This window comes from Lipotes vexillifer, unplaced genomic scaffold (assembly GCF_000442215.2).
Source record: "Lipotes vexillifer unplaced genomic scaffold, Lipotes_vexillifer_v1.1 scaffold216, whole genome shotgun sequence".
Classification (NCBI taxonomy): Eukaryota; Metazoa; Chordata; class Mammalia; order Artiodactyla; family Lipotidae; genus Lipotes; species Lipotes vexillifer.
The window spans coordinates 3,011,217-3,020,284 of record NW_006779100.1 but is presented as its reverse complement, the minus strand read 5'-3'; the positions used below and the strand labels follow the sequence as shown (position 1 = coordinate 3,020,284).

The 9,068-nt window shown below is 42.2% G+C and overlaps 1 protein-coding gene across 1 annotated transcript in view; it reads left to right on the top strand.

Moving 5' to 3' along the window:
- The first annotated feature begins 292 nt into the window (after positions 1-292).
- FAM222B (family with sequence similarity 222 member B) overlaps positions 293-9,068 on the top strand; it is a 37,202-nt gene continuing 28,426 nt past the window's right edge. Inside the window, exon 1 of the mRNA XM_007452428.1 lies at positions 293-526. The gene's annotated coding sequence lies outside the window, so the exon portion shown is untranslated. The remainder of the gene's footprint in view (positions 527-9,068) is intronic.

The window sequence follows — 9,068 nt, the reverse complement described above, 5'->3', positions numbered from 1 at the left end:
CCGCATCACCTGGCGCATCCAGGATGCCGGGCTGCAGGCTTCGGGGTGGGGGCCTGGAGAGATGGGGGCAGCTCTAACAAAGAGGAGCCGTGCCAGGGCCGGGGCCGCGGGTAGCTGGCCTATCCCGGGCGGCTGACCTCCCAGTGGGCCTCCCCAGTTGGCTGTTTGGTGAGTCGCTCCGCTGGCTCCCTGGCTCGCCATTGGCTATGCGGACTGGAGGGGGCTCGAGAAGGGCCGGGATGGAGTTGAGGGGGCGGGGCTGGCTTCCGGCGGCGAAGGGGGAGCGAGCGGTAGCCGGCTGGGGGAGGGGGTGTCGGCGCGCCGCGGAGTGCTGCGCTCAGAGAGCCTGGCACCCGGAGCAGCCGCCTCCCCCTCCCCCTGCCAAGACAGCTAGAAACCCCTTCTCTTCCATCCTCCCGGGGCTCAGGCGAGGAGGGCTGAGCTGCCCCAGGCAGGCGGGGCGGAGCCCGGAGCCCCACCGAGCGCTGCGGAGCGAACCTCACCTCCCTCCCTTCCAGGGCTCAAGGTGTGTGTGCTTTTTCTAACCAACCCCGACTTCAGCCGACTTAACCTTGTGAGAAAGGGGGAAATGGAATGGGAAGTAAGAGCTCCCCATCTAATCAGTTTATTTTGATTTTCTAATTCTACCCTTCATTCTTCTTTCCCTCCCTTCATCTCACCCGTGCAGCAGGGTAAGGAGATTCAGGACTCTCATCTCTTTTTACTGATGTGTCGATGTCGGTCGCGTAGTAAAATGAACAGAAGAAAAAAAGAGGAGCCCTTTCTTGTGTGGCATCTGATGCAGCAAACCAAAAAAAAAAAAAGGAAAAAAACAGTTTAGGATAGGAGTGGGTTTTTGGAACTGTTCTGCATCCGTGTCCATTAAGGCTGTCTTCACCATTTTCCTACTTGGGACTGCCTTAATCAGCAAAAACAATCTGAAAAGGAAGGAGGTGCTAGTGGAAAGAGGGATCAGCCCCCGTCAGATGGTGGTTAAAGGAAATCCTGATAGTTGTTAGCGATTAACTCTGCTAAAGTCTCTCCCCGAGTACAGTGTTACCGGCTTTGTGTAGCACTCAGCCCTGTTGGAGAAACCTAGCTAGAGCAAGCAAACTTACCTTGCTGTTACTGAAACTTAAAAGTCTTATCTTTTTCTCCATCTGTATATTTCTCATTCACAGGCTCTCAGAGGGATTAGTTTCTGTCATCAAAAACCAAACTTTAAACAAATCCAGATGAATTTTGTTTAATTCATTTATTTTTTAAAGCGCCACCCCCATGAATTCGTGTGGCTGTATCATTACAATTTTTATGTATGTCTTGAGTTCCTTTGCTTCTACAATGTATGAATCCCTTCTTTCTGAAGGACAGAGCTCATCTTCAGCCAAAATCAGGAACCTCTTTATAGGTTTTTAATTGAGAGGAAAGTTATCAATTGAAGATAGAAAACCCAAAATTTATGATAGAAACAAAGGAGGGTGTGCGTGTGTGTGTGTGTGTGAGTGGCAGTGTTCATGGTAAACTTGTTTGGACCAGATTTATCTTAATGTTGATTAGCAAAGAGCTAGAATGCCAAAAGTGAGAAATACCAATTTTTTTGGCAGCACTTTGGTATTAATTGAAATGATTGAGAGTTCAGTCTTGTAATCCAGGTTCAGTTTCCAGAAATTGTTCTAACTGGAGTTCAGTTTTGAAGATAGAATTAATATGCTGGAGCTGTTTTACCATTTAAGCTAGATTAATATTTTTTCTTTGCATTGATTTATTTTATCTCTAATCAATAAGGAGCAGTTTGGGGTAAAAGCAAGTATTATAAAGACTAGGGATGATGGGGTAGGAAACCATCTCAGTTGTGGAAACTTACTAGGGATCAGGAACTTAATATACTTTTTTTTTTTTAATCGCAAGTAGCCTTAATATAGAGTTGTGCAAAAAAAAGTAGATTCACAGTAAACCTTTGTTAGATTTTGGGTTTTTAGTTTATTACCCATTTATCCCTTAAGACTCCATGAATCATGTTTAAATTGAAAGGCAAAGAGAATCCCCCCATGACTTTCCATAATCTCATAGGTTGAGGGGACATGGTGCAGCTGAGGTTCAGTCCACTGATTTTTCTTTAGCAATCTGTTTTTATCCATCCTGCTTATTTCTGTGAGTCACAGCTTAGAATGTGTTAAGAAAAAGGGCCCTATGTTCTCTCTAAAGGGAGACTCAAGCCCAATCCCCCATTCGCATCAGAAGTATAAAATGGTCCCCTTGAGAAGGTGAAGGAAAAGATTGGACCCTTGGCGTTGTTTGATTCTCATGATAATCAGCTTGAGTGTTATCAGGTTTGGAATTGGGAAAAGCTTGCTCAAGGTGAGAAAATATTAGAGGCAAAAAGACCTGGGAGACAATGAATGCATTCATATGGAGATGGGGCTGGTGGTAGTTTTTAGCTATTCAGCTCTGTCAGTCAGGTGTCTGAGACAATATTTTGTGTGTTTAAGCACAACCCCCTCCCCCAAAGGTTGACTCTTGGAAGCTGAATCTTTTGAGGAAGTTGTTTGCTGTCTGAATCCAGAGGGTAGAGCACTTGGTGGAGTCTGTTATCTGTTTATGGCTTAGATAAGGACATGGAATTGATTGCTGGTGAGTTACTGAACTCTTCCTAATGAATGGTTGCTAGGCAAAGTGCATCTCAATCAGTTTAATCCTTAATAGTTTACAGGTCTGCTCTTGGTGAGGGCCAGAGCTGTCTTTCTAATGATACTGCCCTTTAAGAATCCTGTTGGATGTGCATATATGTTGCTCAGTGGTTAAAAAAAAAAAACAAGACTAGAATAACTTGTGTGTTTCATTTCATCCATCTAAAATAACTTAGCTTTTGGTAACCTGGGTCAGCATTATCATTAACTTCTCTCCTGGATCAAGTGGTGGGATGAAGTTGCTCTCCAATGTTAAGATACCACTATTTGATTATCTTTGAGTTTGTAACTAGTAAGGCAGTGAACTAATACATTCACTTTGGAAATAGGCCAGTGATAACACTGCACTTGGGCCTGGATGGATGGAAAAGTAGGACAGAGTAAACAATTGAGGGCATAAATAATGAATCTTCCAACTGAGCTCTGGGAGAATGAAGGAGATTATCCTCAGAGCTGTTCAATCTGGCAGTGAAAGGGGAAGAGTCCACTGAATTAATTACCCTGACTTGTTTGATACTGCACTTATTATGGGATTGTTAGAGCCATTCAAAATAGAGTTGCCTTTTAGATATAAACTTTTAATCCATCTTTTTTTTTTTTTTTTTAAGCCAAACACCCAAATAGCTCATCTGTTTTTTAGAATCCAGGCCTTTGCTCCCTCCCCCAACTTTGTTTTCTGTATTAGCATTTTATGAATACTGGACAGTCCTTTTGTTTGGTCACATCTTAGAATTTTGCCTAATTAGAGATTTCATCATCTGTAAATATATATAGTAATAGAAGAGAGGACCTGAGCCTGGCTTAAAGGAATTATTTGGTACCTTGAGTACATATTATATTGTACCTTGAAATTAAATGTCAGGTTGTAGGGTATAATATATAACAACTCACAAAAGGTTAAGACAAGAATTCCTTCAGCCCAAGAATCATTTCCAGTATTAACATAAATATTTTTACTTTTGGATTAGTTTTCATCCAGTGAATTAAATAAGCACTCTCTTAGTGGTCTCAGCATTTCTCTGAGGTAGGGAAAACGAATGCCTCAAGAATGTCTAAATAACTTAGAAAGTGATTTGGTAGTGAAGCCAGACCCAGAGCCAAGGTCTCTGAATTCTTCCCTTCTCTGAATTTCTAATATGTTTAATTCTTTTCTCCAAGAACTCCTTTCAGGGTCCCTATTTGAAATGATTGAAATTTTTCTATCTCTACCCTGAGAAGGTGTTTTTATTTCTCTAGTTGTGAAGAGAATCCAAAGACCAAGGTGCCAGTATCAGTCAAGAGAAGGAGAAAGGTTCAAGATGAGGTGCTGGAGGAATAAAAGAGATGTAAAGGAAAGGCCAAATTGAAGTTTTATTAAATTTGGTGCCGATGGATCCGGGGCGGGGGTGTGGGTGTGTGTGGCTGATTAGATCAAATTTAGTCATAGACTGAGTTTGTTGCATTTAAGCCTAGCTGAAAAGGGCAGGAGGCATCTTTACCAACATACAGGCAGAACTCTAGTTAAGGGTTCATTCCTGATCAGAGCATACAGTCAGTTCTTGATTATTCATGCAGAAGGGCAAACAGGCAAAGTATAGACAAGTAAAATCCAAACATATCCCTAGGCCACATTTTTAAGCAATAGCTTTAACTTCCTCTGCTTTTTTTTTTTTTTTTTTTGCGGTACGCAGGCCTCTCACTGTTGTGGCCTCTCACTGTTGTGGCCTCTCCTGTTGCGGAGCACAGGCTCCGGACGCGCAGGCTCAGCGGCCATGGCTCACGGGTCCAGCCGCTCCGTGGCATGTGGGATCTTCCCGGACCCGGGCACGAACCCATGTCCCCTGCATCAGCAGGCAGACTCTCAACCACTGCGCCACTAGGGAAGCCCTCCTCTGCTTTTTAACTGCGATTTTCCAACTGAACAAACTGATTAAAATTTTGTTTCTTTGTCTGGTCATTCAAGAGACAAGTAGGTGGGGCTTCCCTGGTGGCACAGTGGTTGAGAGTCCGCCTGCCGATTCAGGGGACACAGGTTCGTGCCCCAGTCCGGGAAGATCCCACATGCCGCGGAGCCTGCGCGTCCAGAGCCTGTGCTCCGCCACGGGAGAGGCCACAACAGTGAGAGGCCCGCGTACCGCAAAAATAAATAAATAAATAAAGTGCTTTACTGAGGATTTTAGTACTTAGGCTTCATTCAGTCCCTGTGAGGTATGGTACAATTGGAGTGTGATACTGTGTTAGAACATTTCTCCAGAGAGATGAAAGGAGCCTTTCCTCTTAAGAAAAGTGCTTTCCCTATTTCCATATCCTGTGGCAAAATTAAGTTGGAACAAGTTGCTTTTTCAGCAAGCTATATTTTAATTTTTGCCTCTTTTCCAAGCTGAACAAATGTCCCAACTGAAAAGTGTCGTTCCTATCATTCATAGTATGTTCTGGAGAGATTGTTCCTTAGTGCACCTAGAAGTGAGAGGCTGATGCCACTTCAGTCTGCATGCCAATTTTGTAGCTCTCTAAAATTCTGTTTCTACCAGCTCCCTCCATCCCCCTATCTGTCCACAGCTGCTCATCTTTCAGCTCCCCACAACTAGAGAAATGCTAGTCTTTATTAAAGTCAGAGTTGCATCTGGCAGCAGTCTTTGTGTGTGTGCTGGTGGGCTTGCATTACTTTTTGCATTATTTCTTGAAGAGTATTTCAGCATTACAGAAACAAAATTTTCCTCTTCAAAACAAGTTGATCAATTGCTTTTTATTAAATATGTAAGTACCTAAGAGTTAAACTTGAAATGAGAGGGGGAAAAAACTATTTTAGTTATAGTTTAATTGCTAAAAAAAGGTCTCTTATGTAATTAAAAGCTGTACTGCTGCCTTGCACTGAAACTAGCAGATAAAGCATGGAGAAAGTACAGTTTCTCAGTGAGGACCACACTCTGACTATGCTATTTAAGGTTGCTGCCCCATCCAGTCCTCCTCATCTCCTTACACTGCTTCATTTGTTTTCTTCATAGCATTTATCACCTTCTGATAGTCTATGTCACTTACCTATTCATTAAGTTTATCTGACCCTCACACTCTATCTCATGTACAAATGGAAGCACCATGAAGACAGGAGTTTTTGTCTGTTTAGTTCATTGCTGAGTCCCTAGCTCCTGGAGCAGTGCCTCGCTACATAGTAGGTACTCAATAAATATTGATATTAATTAATTGGAGGGAGTACTCTTTAATAGAATAGATATCTGGGGATTAGAATTGGAGTGATGGGAAGAGAATATTATCTTCCTGGAGCTAGTACTAAATTAAGGATCAGATTACTTAACTACTTTAAGGGAAATAAGAGTTATGTGAAAAACTCAAGTAATTGGGGTTAATTATCCTAGATTAGAGAAATGACAGACATTTTGTTTTATTATTTTTAATTTATTTATATTTTTGGCTGTGTTGGGTCTTTGTTGCTGTGTGCGGGCTTTTCTCTAGTTGTGGCAAGCGGGGGCTACTCTTCATTGCGGTGCGCGGGCTTCTCATTGGATGCCTTCTCTTGTTGCAGAGCACGGGCTCTAGGTGCGTGGGCTTCAGTAGTTGTGGCACTTGGGCTCAGTAGTTGTGGCTTGCGGGCTCTAGAGTGCAGGCTCAGTCATGGCGCACGGGCTTAGTTGCTCCACGGCATGTGGGATCTTTCCGGACCAGGGCTTGAACCCATATCCCCTGCATTGGCAGGTGGATTCTTAACCACTGCGCCACCAGGGAAGCCCATGACAGACATTTTATAATATGTAAATATGAAGGAACATTGTATAAAGATAGATGACTAGCTCTTATTCACCTACATGAGGGCAAAGGAATAGGCTGAAACTTCTGAACAACGAAAATAAGACATGCAGAAGAATTTACTGATTTTGAGAATAAACACTGGAACAGGTGACCAAAGAGGGATGGTTTCTAAGCATGGATTTTCAACACGGGCACCATGTTGGCGGCAGTGGTGAGAACGGAAAGAGCACAGAGCCAGGAGTCTGAAAATCTGGTTGAAGTCCAGGCACTTACTAGCTTTTCCTAATTTCTTTATCTGTGAAAATGGCACTAATGATACCTGCCCAGACTATCTCAGGGCATTTGAGAAAATTAAGTTAGAGAATCAATGTGAAAGCACTTTGAAAATTGTAAACCTCTCTACAAATGTAAGCAATTGTTAATGATTTTACAAAACCACCTCTGTAAGTGATTTAGAATCTTGGAATCTGGAAATTGGGTTTAGTGGTCTTCTAGTCCAAATTCTTAGCTACTGAAAATAAACTCTTTTCTGTCATTCTTAATGAAGGGTTCATTGCTTTTGCTTTAGGGTTTCTAGTGCTGTGCCACTGTTGAATAAGCTCAAATTATTGTTTATGTTCACTGAAAATTGCCTTTCTTCAGACTTTATTAACCTATTTTTGATCTCTGGAGCTCAGAGATAAAGCTGCTCCCTCCTTTGTATGACAGCCCTCTTATGACACCTTTATTTGAGATCTTCATCATCTCTCACCTCGAAATCACTATAGCCACTTAAATGACTTCTGCCATCTCCCATTTGTCTTTCACACTTCCAGCAGATTTATTTAAAATAGACATCTGATCATGTTACTGTCCTTAAAACCTGTTCCTATCTCCCCATGGCTTCAGGATAAAGTCTGACATTAGCTAATTATAGTTATAACTACCATCATTGAGCATAGGCACTGTACTAAGCACTTTATAAATATAATCTCATTTAATCATCACAATTAGTCTATAAGATGTCAGGGCTAGTTTTCTGCTGATTTATTTATTTATTTTTTTAAAAAATTTTTTGGGGCTGTGTTGGGTCTTTGTTGCTGTGTGCGGGCTTCTCATTATGGTGGCTTCTCTTGTTGCGGAGCACAGGCTCAGCAGTTGTGGCTCACGGGCCTAGTTGCTCCACGGCATGTGGGATCTTCCCAGACCAGGGCTCAAACCCGTGTCCCCTGCATTGGCAGGCAGATTCTCAACCACTGCGCCACCAGGGAAGCCCCCTGATTTATTTTTAATCTGCTATTCTGTCCCTCTAGTATAAAGTATAAGGCTCTTCATAATTTAACACATCAGGCTCATCTCCAAGTTTAGCCCATACACCCGACACTCTCCTCTCCATACCAGGCCACTTGTGGTTCCCCAAGCAAGCCAGTTCGTTTTACAACTGCATGCCTTTCCTTATGCTAGTTTTCTCGGTGTAGAGTGGCCTACCTGTCTCAATCTGGTAAATTCTTGCTCAGCCTTCAATGACCCATATTGTTTTCTCCCATCTTTCTCATTGTTTCCTGGACGTATTTTTTTCATTATTCGGGTTTTCAAACAACTCTGTTTTCCTTCCTTCCTTCCGTCCTTCCTTTCCTGAGGTTTATTTATTTATTTATTATTTTAAGAATATTTATTATTTATTTGGCTGTGCTGCTGGGTCTTCGTTGTGGCATGCAGGATCTTCAGTTGCGGCATGTGAACTCTTAGTTGCAGCACGTGGGATCTAGTTCCCTGAACAAGGATCAAACCTGGGCCCCTTGCATTGGGAGTGTGGAGTCTTAGCCACTGAACCACCAGGGAAGTCCCTCCTGAGGTTTAATTGATTAAACAATATGATATTAGTTTCATGTGTACAACATAATGGTTTGATATTTGTATATATTATGAAATGATCACATTAATCACATACCTCATCAAGATTTTGTCTGCCATATCTGTATTCCTAATATATAGTACTACTACTACCATAGTGCCTAGTGTATCATAGGTGCCCAGTGAATGAATGAATGAATGACGTTCCTACTAAGTGTCCTCTTGTTCAGGTTAAACTCCTGTTTCACTTTACTATCCATATTACAGTTTCTAGATCCTTCTGTTTTTTACATACTGGATGAGATATTCTTAGGCTTTTCCATATTTCATATCAGAAAATGTTGTATTTTGATGACTAGAGGAAGTAAACTGCAACCTTCCAAAATAACTTTTATTGAAAAGTATACCAAATGGACAGTTGGTCCAGCTGCTTCCTTGGGGATGGTTCTGATTGCATTAGTAATTTCTCTAGCCACCTCCTTGCTGAGATAGAGCCCAGACCACCTAAGAAAAAATAAGCAGAGGTAGTACTTTGTACTTGTTTTTCTCTTTTACCTTCTGTCACCTCAGGAGGTTACTGCCTCCTGCCCACTTTACAGGTCATTGTAGGTATAAAGACCACAGTTTTCCCCTTTTGTAAGAGTGGCTAAGTACCTAGCCACTCTAGGTACCTAAGATGCCATAATACCCTTAGGAGTCTCAGTCTCTTGGACTGTAGACAGAATTGAAAAGCAGAGAGTCTGATACTAATTCCAGGGGAAAGGGCACAGTTCTTGTCCAGAATTGAAGGCAGATGAGTCAGGC